The sequence below is a fragment of the Coturnix japonica genome, chromosome 10 (genome assembly GCF_001577835.2).
Source record: "Coturnix japonica isolate 7356 chromosome 10, Coturnix japonica 2.1, whole genome shotgun sequence".
NCBI lineage: Eukaryota > Metazoa > Chordata > Aves > Galliformes > Phasianidae > Coturnix > Coturnix japonica.
Window position 1 is genome coordinate 79613 of NC_029525.1, and position 19735 is coordinate 99347.

A 19735-nucleotide genomic window follows, 5' to 3' on the forward strand; every position below is an offset into this window, starting at 1 on the left:
ATTGGCTGTCCGACTGTTTCTAAAGGCCATATATGTTTCTCCTCTGGCTTCTGCAGATCTCAATTCGACAGAGACCAACAAAGGGCTCAGTCCTGTCTCCGTAAATCTATAACAGGCTGAACTGGCGTTTGTTCGCTCATTTGAGATTGGTCTCTGCAATCCAGAGGTAAATTGGGGTTGGAACCAACTATATTTTTGTAACTTTTTATTTTCATTAATTTTTCTCAAGTCCTTTGCACTAATTCGGTAGGACAACAAATCGGGTTTTTTTGTGGAAACTGGCAAAGTTTGGGTGGGTTATTGAAAGGTGATACATGCCATGTTTGCGCAGCCACCATCTTCCGTTATTAGCACCTGTATTACAGGGCTTAAGGCGCGAATACGTCCCTTTCAATGGAATTGCATAATTGTCTCATGTCTATCAACTTCATATTTTTGCTTGACATTTTTAAATTTTCCAAGGGTTTATTTTTAATACTCGCCTCTGTTTCCTTCTCTGCTAACCAAACGACAGAGGTTCCTCTCCCTCTCCTCATCTGCCTCAGTTAATACATTTTGATTGATACCAGTAATTCCAATCTTGACACCTGTTGGTTTGTATTCCTGGTTTCATCATGAGAAACATCTCTCCCAGCAAGTCAGTCCCTGTATCAGGTACATAGAATAATTTTGGTTCCCCGTGATTGCTTTAACCCCCAGTTTCAACTCGATGACTGTCCATGCGCAGTTTTCCTCTCACCCAAGTCTACATCTTTAAGGTTCATTTCTTAATTTGACGCTCCTGACAGCATTACTAGTGTATCTGTAGAAAACACAAATCTTCTTCCCCGTCCAGGTCCCACTTTTATATTCAGCCAGGGGCTCCTGTGGGACGCGACAGGTTTGATAAGCCCCTGTGATGACTGCGTCGCGCATTATTAGCTGAATTCAAAGCAGCTGTAACTTTTCGCGTCTTTCTCTTCCGTTCTGCGGCAGTTTCTTCCTTATGGTGGTTCATGGCATTGGATCCCACACCAGAAGCATTTCCCTACATCTGTGGTTGCCATACTCGGGGCCTCACTTGATAATCGCTTTGAGGACATCTTTCCTTCTCGCCTGCCTCCTCCATGGGCTAAAACCTTCGCCTCCATATTTTCGTTCTTCGCCCACTATACTCATTCTTTCGCTTTCGACCACTCATCGTTGTCCTGACCGTGGAAAACATTACTTTGCCTTTTGTTTTTCCGCTTCCTCATCTTCACCTCCTTCTAACGTTTACACACTCTGAGCCTCTTCGTAAGATCTTCCTTCTCAGTAGACCTCTTACTCTACTCGCCATACCTTTACTGTCTTCCTGAAGCCCCGTTTTTGGCACACTTGGCATGTGCCTTGTTACAGAGGTAGATTTTTATGAAGCCCTTTGGCTACCAGGATCCTCTGAACTTCTTCCGAGTATATTCTTCTTCATTTTTAATCATACCAAGCCCTCTTCAACGAAATCACCTGGCGGGGGTTCTTCCCTATCCTGCTGAATCCCAAATGCCTAGGTAAGATTCGGGGACTTGGGTACTGCCTCCCTAATCCCAGCCATTATTATGTCTCACCGATATTTTGCCGATGTTGTGCATTATTACTATCCCAGCTATGGGTCTTCCACTGGCTATTTTTGCTCTGCTGGTACAACTCCAGGACGCCCAGGAGGGTTATTATTTTCCCCACTGGGCTTGTCGGTAGCTGTTCACCTACATCAAATTTGCCTCTTATCTCTCTCAGAGTAAACCAATATCCACACACTTTAGCCACACTCAGTTTCATCCACTTCATTTGTTCGTGGTGTGAGTACACACATGTTGGCCCAGAAAATTGATCTGATTGTTCTGCTGACTACCTTACAATGGGATCTTCTAGTTCGAGGGGAATTTTTGTCAATTCTCACGTTCTTTAAAAAATGGTCTGATCTTCCTCGGCACTAGTCGCGTGGCGTTTTTGTGAAGTGTTACTACAGCCTATTTCTGTCCTTGCCTCCCAGTTGGTACCTGGTCCCGGTAATGGTGAGGAGGTACACTGAGGTGCTGGTACGGCTGGTGTCTGGTGAAGGAAAACTTTCGATATCCCTTTTACATACAGGGTCTTGCAAATGACCTACACCAGGAAGGAAGTACAGGCAGGAGGCCCGAGCACGCCTCTGCACACCTCCAGGCTTGGGGGACGAAGCGCAGCGTCCAAGGATTGCTTTTGGGATCTGCGAAGGTTCATTGTCGGTGGTCTCTGGCAAGCACTTGCATCAAGAAACATCTGTGTATAGAGATGATGGCAGAGGTACAGAGCTAAGCATCACAGAGAGGGAGAGTTGCTCATCTTGTTTCCCACCAGAGTGAGAATCAGCGTAACTATGGTAGCGACGAAGTATAAATGGTGGACGTGTAGTTGTGCGCACTGCGCTTTTCCTCTGCTGTCTCCATGCGGGTGGCCATCTGCCCCGTCAGAGGGGATAGAACAGTCCACTGCTTTCCTGGAGGAGCTGGCTTCCTTCGTGCTCGCGGTGCACATTGCCAGGCACCCTCTGATGGCCATAGATGCGTTTGTCTTCTTGTCGGCTGGTGCATGGATGTTTTGGGTAAGATAATGTGCATTGCTGCAGGAGGTAGTGGGCGTTAGTGTGGTCTGTTAGAATGGAGTGTGCGGAGAAGTGGGGTAGCAAAAGTGTGTGAGTGCAAGTGTGAGTGTGTGACTAGCGGGATCTGGTTGTGGGACTGTATATTTTATTCTGCGACGCTGCATGAGTGCAAGGATGGGTTGTGCACATTGGTATGAGCAGAGGGGTGTGCAAAGGGGTGGGTTGTACATGTGTGGGTAAGCATGTAAAAGGTGTACTCCCTGGATGGTAAATATTGCACGTGATGTCGCAGGAGACACGCTTCTGCCAAGCATGGTGGCGATGTATGTGCATAAGCAGTGTGTGAAGGGATGTTCTTTCACGTGTGTGTGTGCAAGGATGGGGCTGAATGTCAGGGTGTGCGCTGCACATTCAATGGTGCTGCGGAAAAGGTGTTCTGCCAGGGTGTGCTCGGTGTGTTCCTTGAAGACACTGTGTGTGGTCCGGCTGCACTGGCTCGTGAGCAGATGCGATCTGTGTGCGACAGTCTTCACTAGCACCAAATGAGCGTTGCCGGATTAGTGGACATGTGCCTGGGTTGCCACAAACGTGCGGATGCTGCCAGCGGGTGTGATCCATCAGTTGCAGAGATTTTGTACACATGCTGGGGAGCGGTATGGTGGCAAAGACGAGGTGGGTACATGTGTGGTGTGTGTTAATGTTGTGGTGTGTGCAACAGGATGGGAGTGGCGATCCCATTCGTCACGAAAGCACAGAGGTGTGCAAAGCGTGGGGCGATTGCTATCCGTTGAAAAGCAGAAGCACGCGATGCGGCAAGTTGCCCTCCGCAGTTTGTAAGGAAGTGCATTGCTTCGGAACAGGGCAGCAGCTTGAGCTGGCAACTGACATGCCTCCTTTGACAGCAGCTGTCCAGAAAGGGTCGAGAACAGTTTGTGCTTCCATGAGACAAGCTCCGGGACGTTGTGGCCAAGAAGCAGCCGAGAGTCCAAAGTTCTCTGGTGTGAAGTGCTCCGAACATCGGGCTCTCTGGGCGGCTCCCGGCTGATTCAGCACTTGCTTCCCCTCTGCCTCGCCTGGGTTGCTGGGCCCTGCACTGGGAGCTGCAGGAACTTCACCACTGTTCCCCAGGATGCTGTGCGGCAAAGCCCCGGGCGCGCCGCCATGGACAGTGGAGTTGGTGTGCAGTGCTGTGCAGGGCTGGGGCCTGTGGGCTTCAAGGGCCCCGGGTGCTCCTTCCCTGAGGCTGCCAGGAGGTAAGGCACCGTGAGGAGTGTTTGGAGGGAAGAGCAAAAGCGTAGAGAGAGACGTAGGTGGGACCATGGAGGGTGAAGATAGATGGGCAGAACTGGATCTAGAAGAGAGGGGATGAGAAGCGCAAGGTGGATAAATCCGACAGGTGGGGAAGGGGCCTGTACAGGTACAAGGGCCAAGTCCAGCTCTGCAAGCACAGCAACATGTCGGGGACGCCGGGCCTTGCCGGCTGGGCGATTGGAGCAGAGCTAAATTGGAGAAAAGGGGGGAAACATTCAGAGGAGCGAAAGAAATCTCCCAAAGTGGAGGCTTTGCTCCTAGCTCGAGCCTGCAGCGCAGCCACACGACCTAGGCAGCCTCAGATACTCTGCTTGCGTGCGGTGTTGGTTGCTGTTCGGCAGGGTGCCAGGCCTGGGCTTCAGGGGTCTATCTCTCACCTGGGGACTCCGATGTGGCTGCTCGTCTTGTGGGGTATGGGCAGGTTGGAGGCTCCTCCACTCCAGGCTGAGCCATCTACTATGTAACGGTCTCGGCCTTTAGATATTAGAATTTGCCATCCACATCACCCTTTCTCGATCCCTCCATTCCACCGCGAGCACTGTACCTGAGGGAGGGGGAGGATGGGGGCTGGCGCAATTGGGTGCGTGGCAGATCTGGAGACTCTCAAGCTGTGTCCGCAGCGTGGTGCTCTGGCCACTGGGCTACTCTGTAGATGTGGCCAGCATTGCCGCTGAAGGTGGTGTTCTCCGGGGCGCTTGGGGAGGTGGGCTATATTTGGAAGCTGTAAGTGGACGATCGGTGTCTCGCGTCACGCCAGCGGTCGCAAGGGACAGAGAGAAGTTATTGGCTAAAGGACTTTAATTCACTTAGGACGTAGCAAGAGCCATGTTGGCATGAAGATAGATGAGGTCACAGTATTGCCAACCACAGACGCAGTTTCCACCCTTATTACTAAGGTCACTCTTACGAGTCCCGTATCTGCTCGCTCCGTTTTGGGAATCTGCTCGGAGCGTCATGAGACCCCATACAAGCTTCCATTGTGCTGCTGCGCACGTCATTTGACGTAGGGGCTCTCCTCTGCCCAAAAACCGTCCCTTCCCCAGCCACCCTGTTGTAGATCCCCAGAAGAATGGCAGCAGCCATGGATCAAGAGAAGGACTTGACACGAGCAGCAGCTGTGTGAGCAGCGAGAAAAGAGCAAAACCGTGTTGGCTGTGGATGCGACCGGCAGTGCCAGCAAGGGCGTCCCCGTGCTTCAAAAAGTGCAATCCTTTCCTCTCTCACCCACGCCACACAAGTTCTTCTCCCTGCACTTCAGCGCATCTGAACGATTTTCTTCCCATTTGGAATCCCTCCATATCCGCATAGGCCAGTGCGTGATACAGAGCCCAAGTGGAACACCTGCTTGGAAAATGAAATCAACTCTTCCCCATTCAGATTCTAATAAGCGTGCGCCTTCCTTCAAGAGATGAGTGGTCCTATTTTGGGAAAAATCCCTAGTTAGCTGGGTGGAGAGTAAGATGGTAATCAAACCATTCTGTGATACGGGGTCATCCCTTTGCCTGGGATTCCTTTCCAGGTTTTGGCCTTTGCAATTAACGAAAGGCTTTAAATTAGAATAGGCTAAATAGGATCATAACATGAGCATTAACTAAAACATTCAAATGATTAAATTCTAGCAGATTCCAGCAGACGCAATGGTACCAATCAGAACCTATTGGATTACACATCCAATCTATTAAACAACAAAGAGCCCAGGATAAGCCGACCTGGATAAATGCCTTAATAACTCTGGTTCCTGAGACAGTAGTTTTAGGCAAACCTGAAGGCAAAAGGTCAGCCGCGCTTAGACAACAGCCAGACAAGCAAATTATGGTTAAATACGGCTGGCGAGTCCATCGCACTAGCACCGAAAAGCCATGCTTTTATAGCAGACAGACGAGGGCGTTTTATAAATCCACACACACCAATTGCGACGAAAGCTACTGCACCAATAACAGTCCTGGTCAAAGACCTACTTTAAAGCCTCGAGCTAACTCATTCTTTTTTCCTAGAGGTGTCCTTGTTCTTCATGCCTGTTTCTCCCTGCTCTCCCTCCACAGCTGCTGGCTCTGTGAAAGCCCTTCTCTGATACAGTGGCTGCTGCTTCTGTAAAAATTCCTTCTGGCTATTAGACATTGGCCCCCGATTTCCCACCCCACAGTAGCAAGAAGTGCAGACCAATTTTCATTGCCCACCCCAAAAAGGTCCCATGAATTCCCACCCCAAAAACCCCCGGCCCCACATCCACTCCCCCCTCCCAACAATTCCCGTAGCACCCCAATTCCGAAAGGAGAATAGAGAGGACATGGTCAACTTGGATAATTGTAAAGAGGTACTAGATATACCCGCCAGCCCCCCCAATTCCCACCCTGCATATTGGCCACCCCAAGAATTCCCACCCCTTCCCCCCCAATCATTTCCCACTCCCCGCACCGCAGCAATTTCCCAGCCGGAGCTTTGACAGTGCAAGGCTTTGTCGGTGCAAGTCACTTCTCAGAGCCCGCAGTGCCCCAGTGCAAGAGTGCGTTTGCGGACAGCCCAGTTTGGGAGGGGTAAGGGCTTCGGGGCGAGCTGCTCGGTGCTTCCTGGAAAACTGCAGCTAGCTCTCTGGGTGTGGTGGCGGGCCGGCCCAGGAAGCCGCAGGGGCTTCCAGGGAAGCCGCCTTGGTCGGCTTTCTCCGCCCCAAACGTCTCCTGCTCCAGCAAGTGGGCCGGTTTCTTGGTGCGCTCCCGCTGGAGCCGCTGTTGGGGTGTGATGGGCAGCGAGTCCTCCTGCCGGCCGCCGTGCTGACACAGGCAGCTCCGCCTAGCGCCGGTGGTTGTGGCCTGGAACATGCTGGCAGCGCGGTGTCTTCCTGGTTGTGGCGGACACTGGCTGCAGTGTGCTGCTTTGTGCTGACGCTGAGTCGCTGGCCTCTCTGTGGTGGTGGCGCAGGTGGGTGCTGGGCACTTGGCCGCTGCTGCTGCTCCCGGGTGCTTGCTTGTGTGGCCATTTGTCAGGAGGATGCAGCCAGGTGGCAGTCAAAGGAGCTTGAGAGCCAGCACCCGGGCTGCCTCCGCCGTGCCCTCCTCCATCAGGTGTGGTCAGTGCTGGGCGACGGAGGTGCGCGGGAGGCAGCCCAGGGGGCGTGGGCGTGCCAGGCGGGTTGAGAAGCACTCGGGGCTGCCTTCGCGTTGCCTCCTCCATGAAGCTGTCCAGTTTTGCAATCAGAGGAGGCCACGGGGTGCTGGCCGCTGGCTGCTGTCCCGTGCTGCTTGTCGCTTGTCCTGCCAAGCCGGCAGGAGAATGCGCACGCCGGGTGGGCAAGTGCCGGCTCTGAGATGCACCCGGGGCGCCTCCGCCGCGCCTCTTCCATCCAGAATCTGCGGCTGCGGGGCGACGGAGTGCGGGGCAGCCAGGGGGGTCCGGCTCATGGCAGCTCAACGGCGTGTATAATGCTGGCTGCTGCCAAGAGCGGGTTTGCCAGGAAGCCCTAGACTCCAGGATTGCGGCTCTTTGCTGACTCCTGCCTGGCCCCTCGGGGAGTCAGGGTGCTCTGCTGCTGTCTGTTCTCACTCCTGGTCCCACTCTCTTCTTGACTGCGAGGTAGGCCCTGGTTTTGTGCTGGGGGACCTGCCAGAGCCCCATTACGTTCTGAAAAAGCAAGGAGCCATCGCCCAGAAGCACTGAAGGAGTGTGCAGCCTTCCCACATGGCTGTCTGGGGTGCAGAACAGCCTGCCCGTCAATCACCTGGTAAAGCCAACAACTCACCAGAAGAATGCACGTGAGGAAACTGTCCATTTCCTTGTCGTGCTGCTCATCGTCTGTTGCTTAGATCCTATATAAGTGTTATCATTCTTGGAAAAAGGAAGAATAGATAGGGAGAGATGGGCCCATTTTGTGGTGGGGGTCAACCTGTGCCAGCATTACCTTCACTCAGCCACTCGGTGCAGACAGGCCCCCCAGCAGCTCTGCTGCCCCAAACTCACGGTGTGCTTGGCCTGATACTATATATAGATGTCAGTAGCGGTGGTCACGCCAGAGGTCGTTATATGGTCGTCCAGTATGATAGTGTCCGTGTCGCGTGAGTGGAGCTCTGGGGAAGGAGAAAACCCATTGCGCGCGAGGTGACAGGCAATGTGCGAGCGCGTGCGAACAGCTGGGAGCCACAGTGCGGTTAACACCAAGGCTGTCCAGCTGTGTGCGTGGCCCCCAAACTGGACCCCATGGTCCGATCCATGCCAGCACGGATGATCCATGTCTGCGGTGTCCTGCGGGGGCCTGCGCTTGTTTGTCCATGCTGGAAAAGCCAGAAGATCCCAGTGGGGCTAATGCCAGGGCACGCGTTTCCCACTAGGCAGCCGGGTGAGACTGTTGCAGGGCACCCTGAACTCACGGGCCTGATGATCGGGCCTGATTTGTGGAAGCGCTGCAGGTGAGCGGAGCGTGTCGGGATGGGGCAGGCCGTGGGTGGGCGCCTGGGGCCCGCTGGTCTCCATGAGCAGCACGGCGCGTCTTTTTGGCATAGGGCTCCACCTAGGCGCGCTTCTCCCAGGTGTCGGGCAAGCGGTGGCAGGTGCAACGGGGAGCACGTGCTGACGCGTGCGAGGTGGCGCGGTACCCTGCAAAGAAGTTGTCGGGGGGGCCCGGGGCGGCTATCTGGGGGACCACTCCGCGGCAGGGGAGGTGCCTGCGAGGGCCTGCGGAGGGCTGTGCGCAGTGGGGCAGCGGCCCCAAGCCAACAGCCCAATGAGGCTGCGTTGGGGAGCGAAGCGTCCCTGCGCAGCAGGAGGAATGTCCCCAGCAGTGAGCAGGGGCAGGGGGGAGCCGAGTGGTGGTAGTCGTGAGTCCTCCCCAGGCAGCAGCTGCCTGTGCGCTGGCCTGTCCCCAAGACACCTGGTACCGGGGCTCAGGCCAGACAGACGGGCCTTGCGCTCCAGGTGGGTGGCACTGGAGGGAAGCAGGGTAGGGGTTTGGGGTGGTACCTGGCATCGGGTGCCCGACCGGAATGGTGGCTGCATCGCAGAATGCGGGGTGCCGGTGGCGCACAAGTGGGTTGGGGGAAGTGCCGCCGTCAGGCACCGATCAAACAGGCACCTGGGTCCACGCCGCGCTCCTCGACAGAGACTTCTCTCTGTGGGGAAAGGCCAGTTAAAGGGGCACTGGTGCCCTTGAGATCTTAGGGCTGCTTGGGGGGCTGGCTGGCGCTGAGAATGTGGCTCACCCAAGGGTGGCTGTGGGCGCTTCAGCTGAGGATCCTGGGCTTCAGCCTGGGGGCAGCTGAAGCAGGGACGCAGGGGGAGCACTGCTTCCTTACACCATGCCATGACAGCTGGAGAGTGGCAGTTAGGGGAGCCCCTCCCCAACGGGGCTTCTGTGACCGTGGGCCTCAGCCCCCTTTCGCCGCACGGCTTTGCATGGTTCCATTGGTCAGACCGCAAACATCCTTCCCGTCCCCATCTTAACCTGACAGCGTGGACCCTTTTCTCCTTTGGCTTCCAAGGAGCTATGGGGGCAAAGAAACACACCAGCACTGTCTTTGCTGCTCTCTTCCTCTAGGCTGCTTCCTTTCCTCAGCCACCATCCAACTGCACTCTTCTCCCTGAACTCTTCTCCCTCTGCTCTTTCAGCATTGTCTGACTCTTTTTCTTTTCCTTGATGCTCACTCCCTCGTGCACGTCTACTCCTCTCTGCATTTTCTTTCTTACCCGCATCCTCTCCACCGTTCTTTCTCATCTGCTTTACCCCACTTCACTGGCATCCTCTTTGCACCTCTCATGCTCTAGGCTCTTCTTCTCTTCCCGACCACATCTCTTGCTGCCCTCTGCTCCAGGTCCGCTTTTCCTTCTCTGCTCTTCTCTGCCCTCTCTTTCTCCTTCTGCCTTTCCTTTCTACTCTTTGCACTTCTCAACTGACCGCTGTCCTCTTTCCCGTCTTCCCGTCCTTCCTGGCATGCGCCCATATACCTCTTCTCCCTCTTCAGCTCTCTCCACTTGTGCCTTTCTGCCTTACACTGCTATCCGTCTCATCTTCCCTTTGCTGCTCTTCTGCGTCCATCTCTGCGCGTCCTCTCTTACCTTCACCCTCTCCTTTTTCTTCTGCTTCTACTCTGCTGCTCATTCCTCGCCGTTCCTTGGTTTTGCTGCCTGCCCTGCCTTCCCGCTTCCTCTCTTCCTGTGTTGCCCCTTTTGTCCGCTGCTCTTCTTTCTTACCTTCATCCTTTCTCATTCCTCTCTTCTGCTCTTCTTTATCTCTTTTTTACCTTTATCCGCTCTTCCTGTCTCCTGCTCTTCTCCTGCTCTGTTCAGCGTCCAATGCCTGCACTGCAGCTGTATGTCAGAATTAGTTTTGGGGTGGAGAAAGGTACTCGGGGCATAGATTTGTACGAGAGAAGCTCTCACGCTGTGCCCGAAAGGTGATCAAATGGAGCCCTCGGGAACCAGGACCACCAAGGCTGCTTGTTTCTCCAAAGGCCGCAGTGAAAGCTTGTGTTAACTGTGCAGGACTCCATTGTGTGTCTCTGGGAACTGCTTTTGAATGGGGGGATTTCTTGAGTTGTTTCCAGTCCTGGCTCGGAGGAACTGAGGCTTTAATCCTTGTGTCTTTGCAGGGAAGCAGAGCAGAGGAAGCGTCTGCAGTGAGACTCTCAGGAGAAATTCCCTTCCTTGCAGCAGCAGCCTGTTTGTGTCCACGTGATGCACGGTGAAGAGAAGCCTGCTGTTCTGTGAGTCAGCCTGCCACACGGTAATAATGGTTCTGGCCTCTTGGGTAAGTCTCTGAGGAGAGGTCTTTAGACAGGTCTTTAGACAGATATTCGTCATCTAGACAAGCAGTGCTGTAGCACCAGATAAGTGAGGAAGTGAAGCAGTAAGCTCCCACAAAGCCCCAAAATGGAGTCCCAAGGGGATGTTTTTCCACAGTGCCTCTCAATGCCTGTAGAAATGGGGGAGAGGTGAGGTGCAATTCCTGTGCATCCTGTGCCCACGCAGCAGGTGTCACCTACGGAGAGCTGGGAGCCCCCTGCTGTGTCCTGGATTTATTTTCCTTCCTTGTTGGAGCTTCTGTGATGCTTTTGTGGGTGCTCTGTGCATTTGAGGTTACTGTGAACTCTGCTGAGACCACAGATGTGGTGTGGACTCTTCCTTTTGGCTTTCAAATGTGTACAGGGGCATTGCTAATCCTTTTTCTTCTGGTGATGGAGATCTTCAGGCTGGACAGGAGGAGCTCTTGTCTTGCTGCAGCCACCCCAGCATCCCTTGCCAGCTGTGCTGTGCCCAAACTCATCCTCGCTGATCCATGCCAGCCGATCATCGATGTCAGCCATGTCCTCCGGGCTGCCTGCGCTTGTTGTCACTGCTGGAACAGCAGTCTGGAAAAGGCAATCTGGAAAAGTAAGTTCTTTGTACGTGAAAACTTCCTAGTTCCTTCTGATCTCGATATACAAAGTAGTTCCAAGTCCCAGTAGATCTTGTGTTTTCCTTTGCAGAATGATGCTCTGCCACAGCCTGCTGAACTTTTTAGAGGGTAAATTTAGTTTGCATGCTATGTTAAAGGAAATGTCTGAGTTGAAAGAAGTAAAGAGTAATCCCCATTGAGAGTTTTAGTGTGTGAGGATGGTAGGTGTGGGAAGGATTGGAGGCATGGCATTGTTTTCAGCAGGATTGCCTACCATTTTGCTTTTTGTGTGTGTGAGGCATAGATGAGATGCACAAAGCTGTGTGTATATACCGCTGAACTGGATGATGGTATTTGTACTGCCTGGGAACACGTGGAAGGTTTCCTGCATGGAAATGGTTTAAATCATTATGCTAAACTGTTTGGTTTACTTTTTCAGCATCACAGGGGCTTAATTGTATGTGGATCGTTCTTAGGAGTGAAACTGTTGATCAGATTAGCAGATCAGATAGCATGTCACCTCATCATTTCTCACAGTATTTCCTTGTCTAGGAAGTGGCTGACATTCTTGACTGCTGTGCAAATGCTTTCAGTTGTACAACGTCACTTTGGCACTTAGTTTTATGTAGCACAGCAGCAATGACATCGAGGTTCTCCGAGACCTTAGTTGGTTTCCTGTCGTTTTATTTGGACTAGCTATTCCGTCAGAAGATGTGCTGTCCCTGAGTCAAAACAGTCGGACCACCCTAAATTCGCATCTGCAAGAGGCACATACTGAAGTTTTTTTCCCCGTTATCTCATTTCTAAGATGGTGGAGCAATTTCATCAAGTCTGTAGTCTGTGTAGTGGAGGTGAGAAAGCTGTCAGGTAGTGTGGTTGTTGAAATGCCTGATGTGGAAAAAGAAAATTAATGTGTTGCCCTGATGTTTATTAGGAGAAATTACTAGAACTTCACTAGGTGAAGATGGCTGGAATGAGCTCCTTCATATGACTCAAGCTGAACTCTGTTCAAGACCTGATGACGTCTACCATAACATCAGACTTGTTGCATTGTACCACTCACGCAATAAATTAAGAGATGCTGTGCTCCATATTTAGGAGGCAGAAAAGCAATTACGTCTGGAGATAAGCTTGGAATGGTGTTCCTGTGTTGTAAAGACACATAAGGTATTCCATCATCTTTTTGATCCTGTCATCATCTTCCGTATCCTCAAAATTTGTCATAGTCTCTTAGTTTTGTTCCACTGACAGCTATTGCTCAAGTGATTTCACTCCTCCAAAAGATGAAAGTCTATTGAAGCCAATTGTTTAATGGGGATTTTCTTCCTCAAGTTAAGCCTTGTTTATTTTCTAACCTCTAGTCTAAGCTAGATAGAGCAGCTCCATCAAGCAGAGAACTGTTCAGACAAGGATTCCTGGAACTTCACTGCTGACGGATATGTTAATGCCTGACCTGTGAAGCTCAGCTGAGTAGCAGTGTGTTCTGGACGAGTGATGTCCTTGTTTTCACAGAAAGATGGTGGTTCCTAATCCTCTGATGAACTTTATTTTTCAAGAATACCTTGACTCATCCAGGACTTGGAATCTAATACAAAGAACTGGAGAGCTATCAAGAGCGTTCATCTGCTGGCTCATTCTGGAATTATTAAAATGAAATTAGATTCAGGAGATGTCCGTCAGTGCAGAGAGGCACTTGAAAGGTGTTGTTTTATCTTTTCTGTATGCTTCTAAGCAAACAAACGGAAACAATCCAGAACAGAAGATTTTTTTCTTAGTCACAGAGCACTGAGCAGGCATCAGTTTCCCCGAGTAACCGGTCTGTGGACAGGAGATGAGTTTCTCTGTACTATAACCACATATATATTTGTATATAACCACAAATAAAGGTTCTTAGCAGGCTTGAAGCCCAAGCTATGTATTTGCCCAAGCTACAAGCCTTGCAGAAGACTTGCGATATCCTGGGTCTTTTGTCTTCTGTCTCCTCAGTAAGAGAACGTTATTCTATACTTCAGCAGTGGACCAGTTTTGTCCTGGTAAACTTAATGTAATCTTCAGTGAAATAGTGAAGAACTGTATGTGCAAATGGGAAGCAGAAGGCCACCCTCAGTAAGAACATTCTCCTTCAGGGAAACTGGTAGGGCCAGCTAAGCCAGCTGACTTCAAGGGGTATCATCTGTGGCGTAGCTGGAGTAGTGCAAAACAATGTTTGTAGACAATTCCTTGGCAAAGTTCTATGTACCATTCTTCTCATTGTGTTTTCTTTCATGCTGATTTCTACTGACTTCAGCTGATTTCACTTACATAAATGAAGGGAAGTAAATAAAGAAAAATAAATGAAGAGCTTTGGGAATTTGTGGCTCTTGTCCTGCTTTCTTGCACAACTCAAGCTTAAACAGCTGAGATGGTAGTAGCAGTTGAATCATGAAGTTACTCAGTCCACAGTTAAATAACACTGATCCAAAGCACGCAATGGCTTTTACCAGGACTTTGTTGAAAATGAGTCTTGTCTGCCTTCCAGTTTTGATCATTTTCTTCACTCTGTGAAATAGTACGTGAGAGAACCCGAGGAGCTGTCTCACACCTTCCTGGAAATGCAAGGGCAGCTATACATGCATGCTGGAACGTTTCTGCTAAAACTGGCCCAGAACAACAAGGTGCAGTGGAGAGATTTGTGTCAACTGGCAGCATTGTGTTGTTTGAAAAGTTTCATCGTAAGTCACTTTTCACTTTCTGCCTCTAGTTAGTGCATTTCTTGTCCACTCTTGCTGCACGTGTGTGGAACACCCGCATTCCAAAGATTAACAAGTGTTTGTATGGCTCCCTCCTCGCTAAGTCTTACTCTTCCACATGTCTTTATGTGGTTTCAAATGATGTGGAGGAAATAAGTGTATAATCAATACTTTCTCTTGTCGGAAGTAAAACTCCTCTTAAAGTCTGATGGGTGTGTTTCCTACAGTTGGATCATTCCCTGTTCTGTAATACAGCTGAAAACACACCATTAACCGTATTGGCATGGAAGGGAGAGGAGCAAACTGAGTAGCTCTGGCATTCTTGTTGCACAGCCAGCCAGCAGAGCTAAATCAGGCTTAATTCTTTGCCTTATGAAATACTCTTAATGTTCCACTTTGTGCAGCTGCTGGTGTTCGGAGCGTTACTTTCTCCCGTGTGTGCTTACAGCTATTGGCAGTAGTTAAAATTACTCACTTTGTGCCTTCTTCATTGATATGTTGCAGAATGCCTTCAGAATGAGTATATTTTTGTAAAGTATTTTTGTGCTAGAAATAAGGATCTGTTTTCTCATGTTCAAGACTCAATTAAGTGGTCCGCTTTTTGTAGCGAAGAAACTGTGACATACTCTCTACTTTCTTCTCCAGGTTCCTAAACGAAAGTCAAAACTAATAAAAGTGGATTCTGCTGGACAATACAAGCTGGAAGTGTTGGCTTGTGATTGAAAAAGCCAGTCTGGTAAGAATCATAAAAATATTCCATAGGTCTCTTTTAAACATATGAATAGTAATTGGTAGAGTTAAGTGGCTTGATTCCCAAACTGAATGAGCAAGAGCCGCCCTAGTGTTGGGGTTGTCCTTCATTAAGTTCAGTGTTTTTATGTGAAATCACTTTTTTTTTTTTTTGGTCATCTGTTGCTGAACTTAAGCCATGGCAAGGAAGATTTCTTGAAAGAAACTGTGGAATCTTTTGCCAACACAGTGGGTTTACTGAAGTTGTTTGAATGCCTCTCTGGGAGGGCAGCTTCTCGAGAGAGTTCTTTCCTTGACACAGATGAGATGGGCAATGTCAGTACACTAGCACCAATGCAAGAAGAACTTACTAAATATGATATTGGTAAGAGACGTTACTTGCTTAAACTCAGCTGCAGCATGGCTGTATCAGAGGAGCTTTTGTAACCCCTTCCTTTTGCAACCAACGAGATGGGGCTGTAACAGCTGTTCAGCGTAGCCTTCACCAGTACAAGAGGGTGAAAGAACGTAAGAATTCTTCAGTTTGGGAATATTTGAAACAAGCCAGTAGACAGCTTCTACTCCTGGAAGTGAATTCTTTCTTGTTATCACTGGCATTGTAGCAGCCGTTCTTACATTTGCCTCAATATTATTTTGGGTTTTCTGAGTGTGTCCTGTCTCTGAAATAGCACTTCTCCTTGGGGAAATCCCCTCACAGCCTTTCCTGCGGTTTCCACTATACGATGTCTCAATAGAACTTAGTCAAGTGAAAGTGCAGTACCTGATGATTTTTGCCAAGATTTTTCTGTCTGTACCTTGGGAACTTTCTGCCGGGAGACAGAATTACACCAAACTCCTGAAGTAATGCAAGTTTTTCCTCATAAAATAAGCCATTTTCTGTAAATTCTTTCCTGTGTTGCTGTAACTCTCCAATTTTCAGTGATCACATGTCAACTGTTTTATGCAAAATCTTTTTCAGGAGCAATAAGGAGATGAATTGTTTCAGCTCCATGAACCGACTGCAGATCTGCAGAAGACGTCAGACCCAGTGAATTCTTCCATCTGTTCCAACCTGAGTTCCATCGTGTCAAATCTGGGAGCAGAGCAGAGTGGCACTCGTGCTGCCCCTGCAGACACAGCTCACTAGCAGCATCTGCCAAACACTGCCAACATCACTGCCCAAACTGCTGCACCACAGGTGGAGGTTACTGCCAGATATACATTGTTCGGAACACCAGAGCCAATACAAAACTTATTTTAATGTGAGTTTGGAATTTATTTCCCAATCAATCCCCATCTGGCCTCTAAGTTAAGATGGGGGAGGTGCCATCCCTAGCCCTGCACAGCAGCCTCCACAGCTCACACGGTGATCACCCATCCACTGCACATGATGTTGAGTGATGTCAGTGTTCATTCCCAGAACATAGTGCTTTTTAAAGTGCAATATGCAGGAAATCCTGGTTTGGAGAAGCATCCAGAAGGGCAGAGGATTAACCAAAGCTCATCTGAACATTTCCAAACCTCTTTGCTCTAGACAGAGGCACGGAAACACAGTGGCTCAGATCTCCAATCACTACCTGGGCTCTCCTCTCTCATTGCTGCTCCCTCTCCAAACATCCAGGACTGGTTTTACCATGTCCTTGCTGAAGAGCAGACAAGATACAGAAGCACACCATCCTCCCACGAAAAATAGGTCACTTGGGCATCGATTCTGTGAAGGAATAAACAGATGTTTAAGTCTTGTAGGAATCAGAGAAACTTAAAACATATTCCTAAGGCCCCTGTTTTGCAGTGATGGTTCACTGAATTTGAGCTCATGCTATTTTTCCAACTTCCAAGTGCCTTCACTGTGCTTTGAAGCTCAGATCCAGTGCCTTAACATCCTTATGTAACAGCATCTACCGCATCAGACACAGAGGAAGGAATGTCCCAGTGCAGTGCATCACTCCTCTGTGACAATAACAACTATGCATCGCCAGGAAATCAAGTGCACCTGATACAACCACACCACTAAGGTTCGTTTGCTAAATTTTGGTGGTTCCCAATTTTCTCTCAATAAAATAAAAAATACTTTAAACAGGATTTAGGCTTCCTTCCACAAACACACATGGCACAGTGAAAATTCTCCTGGTCTCACTGGGAGGAGCAGGGATTTTTTTCTCCTTTGAATGTTCTTTTAAAATTGTCTAATTAAACTGTACTCAGCATGTATTTAGCATCCAAAGTTGGTGGTTTGATAGCATGTTTTGAATGCCTTTGGGCTCTTCCTCTGTGTTACTCACATCCCTAAGACAATGAAGGACTTCTCTTGCTCTGTAGGAAGTTTCTTTGCAAGGGCATGGTCGTCTACCTGTGACAGATACTGAAGGTGATGGATTTGTGAATGAAATGATGTAGTTGGCTTTTTAGAACCTAATGGTAAATGGACCCCATTAACTCTCTTTAACTCATCTCTTTCTAACACAGGCAGGTGACAGGCAGTGGTACTGCAGCTCCTCCAGGAGTTTTCCAGCTAAGTCAGGAAACTGAATATGTGGGTTTTGAAAGAACACAGTGACTGGGACGTTCCCATTTCTTCCCCTAGCTGTCCCTTTGCCTCCCCCTGAATCCCCCTTGCATTCCTTGTAGGTTTTCCTTCCATCCCCAAGGCTACCCATTGCTTTCCCCAAGGTAGTCCTTTGCTGTCCCATGACAGCCCGCCTGTAATTCCCTCAGAGCTGCATTAGCCCCTCCCCCAACACTTCCCTCCCAGTAGCCATGTAGCCAGCCCACACACCCCAGCAGCGCCCCTTAGCCCCTTGGGGACCTTCTCAGACACGGAAGACCTCCCTCACAGCCATTCTGGGACCTCACACAGCACCACAGTCCCCAGCAGCGCCCCATATCCCCACTGGGACTCCCACTGAACCCCATATTTCCTCCCTTGGACCTTCTTAACCCCATCCAGGACTCCCCTGGGATCTACCAGACTACCACAGTCCCTGACAGGACTTCCATCGCCATCTGAGGACCCCGTAGGCCACCTGGGACCCCTCCTGGCCCCCATTTTCCCCCTAGAGCTGGTATGGGGGGGCAGGGCCAGCTGCTGCAGAAAAGTAATGCAGAGCTGGAGAAGGTGCAGATTACAGATGTGGGTGAAAGGGACATGGGGGCACAGGAAGATAGGAGGATTTGGGGAGGATATGGGACAGCCTGCAGGAGCAGAGAGAGACAGGGTGGCAAACGTGTGTTTGCACAGGGATGTGGAAAGGAGTGGGGTTGCACATATGTTCACATGTAATTGGGTGTTTTCTGAAGGATGCTTGCACGTGCATTCTCAACGGGATTTGAGGGGTTACATACATCTAAGTGCAAATGAGGGTGGGCAAGGTTGTGCATGCACGTGGGTATGCAGTGGGGTCTGGATGGCACATCTGGGTGTCTGTGCACGTGGGTAGACAGAATGGTCTCGAGCTGCATCCATGTGTGTGCGTACACAGTGTTGTGCGAATGGATAGAGTTGCAGAAGTGCGTGTCTGCACATAGTTGTGTGCAAGGATGAAGCTGTACGAGTGCAGCTCAACTCTATTGCATACATATGTGCAAGGCCCTCCTTGCACACATCCATTTGCATGCCTGCATCTATGCAAACCTGCCCTTGCACAAAGCCATGTGCAGGCTCCTTCAAGCTAACATCAATTTGTGTGCGACTACATGTGCAACGCCACCCCTTTGCACACCCCTGTGCTCATATGAATGTGTGCAACCCCATCCTGCAGCTACGGCCACAGATTTCAGTTCCCCGTCAAAACACTTTGTTCCATCCCAGGATCATTCTTCAGTCAGGGGCCTTCGGTCCGTGACAGAAGTGAAAAGGCCCAGAACTTGCTCACTGAAAGCTGAATCGAGAGACAACCTTCTGAACCACTGCTGTGTGTCTCCTGCCATGGAAACAAGACAAGCTGCATGACTTGATTTGTTACCGAACTGCATACAGACTTGGAACAAATATTTTTACAGTTTTATTTCACAGCTCCATCAAGAGCACAATTCTAGGCTAAGATTTATTCTTTTTGCATTACTGCTGGGGAAAAATTAAAAATAAAAACAAATAAATAAATAAAAATAATGATTAGAAAAAGCTTTATTGATTATCAGTAGAAATTCCTTAATTAATTTCCAAAAAGGAACTTCACAGTCATGAAACATTTGCTCGTATCCTCCTGATATATCTCATAAAGAAGGATCACTGGGACCCAGCTCCATTCTAGATATTTACATTAGCCTACTTATGGCCTGTTCTGCTTGCACGTGACTCACGCTCGGAAGAATTTCCTTTTCCAAAGCGCCACACTGGGCTTCAGAGATGCTCTGCTCAGAAAAACACAATATTCCTATTTTAAGTACAAACACTCCCATCTTGTTAAGTTTACTAAAAGCTTTAAATCCCAATGAGAAAAGAAAAGAAATGCAAAGTCTTGCAACACAATCTAACAGCGGGGTGCAGATCACCTTTAAGTGTCCAGATTTCACGGGCTCATTTCTTCTTGACTGTACGATGCTCATACATGATTTAAAATCTAAGCAAGACGCTTTCCCTCGGTCCTGCAGAAATCTGTGTGCACAGACTGACCTACAGCCTGAAAGGCGTTTCCTCCAATAGATAATCCCAGGAAAACCAGGCCTTTATTTTTATCCAGTTGTGTGTCTGGGGGAATGAGAGCAGCTGCCTAGTGGTAAAAGAGCACGTATCGTGTGATGCCCAGCCGGTGTGCCACAGAGACTCTTGCAACCTTCTTCCCCGTGGTCCATTTGCAAATCCTGCAGGCTGTCTGCTGCTGTAAAGGAACCTCAGGAAAACCAATGCATCCTGAAACCATCAGATCTATTGGGAACCAGCTGAGCTGGGACTTCTCCATGAACAGTGGTGGCTGGGAAACACCCACAGCTGAGCAGCAGTTCATCTGGACCATGCACCCTGTGTCTTGCCCAGAGGGCTCCCCAGCACAGAACAGCAGGGAGCAGAAAGGAAAT

The 19735-nt window shown here is 49.8% G+C and overlaps 1 long non-coding RNA gene across 4 annotated transcripts; it reads left to right on the forward strand.

Moving 5' to 3' along the window:
* Nucleotides 1–10037: 10037 nt before the first annotated feature.
* Nucleotides 10038–15983, forward strand: LOC107318443. 4 transcript variants are annotated; one of them, XR_001557355.1, is made up of 4 exons: nucleotides 10038–11260; nucleotides 13783–13975; nucleotides 14639–14729; nucleotides 15702–15983. It is a non-coding gene; the product is annotated as an uncharacterized LOC107318443 (long non-coding RNA). The 4 variants fall into 4 exon arrangements; XR_001557356.1 differs by having other exon boundaries at nucleotides 13814–13975; XR_004308565.1 differs by lacking the exons at nucleotides 13783–13975; nucleotides 14639–14729; nucleotides 15702–15983 and adding exons at nucleotides 11961–12115; nucleotides 12199–12431; nucleotides 12626–13774.
* The last annotated feature ends 3752 nt before the right edge of the window (nucleotides 15984–19735 follow it).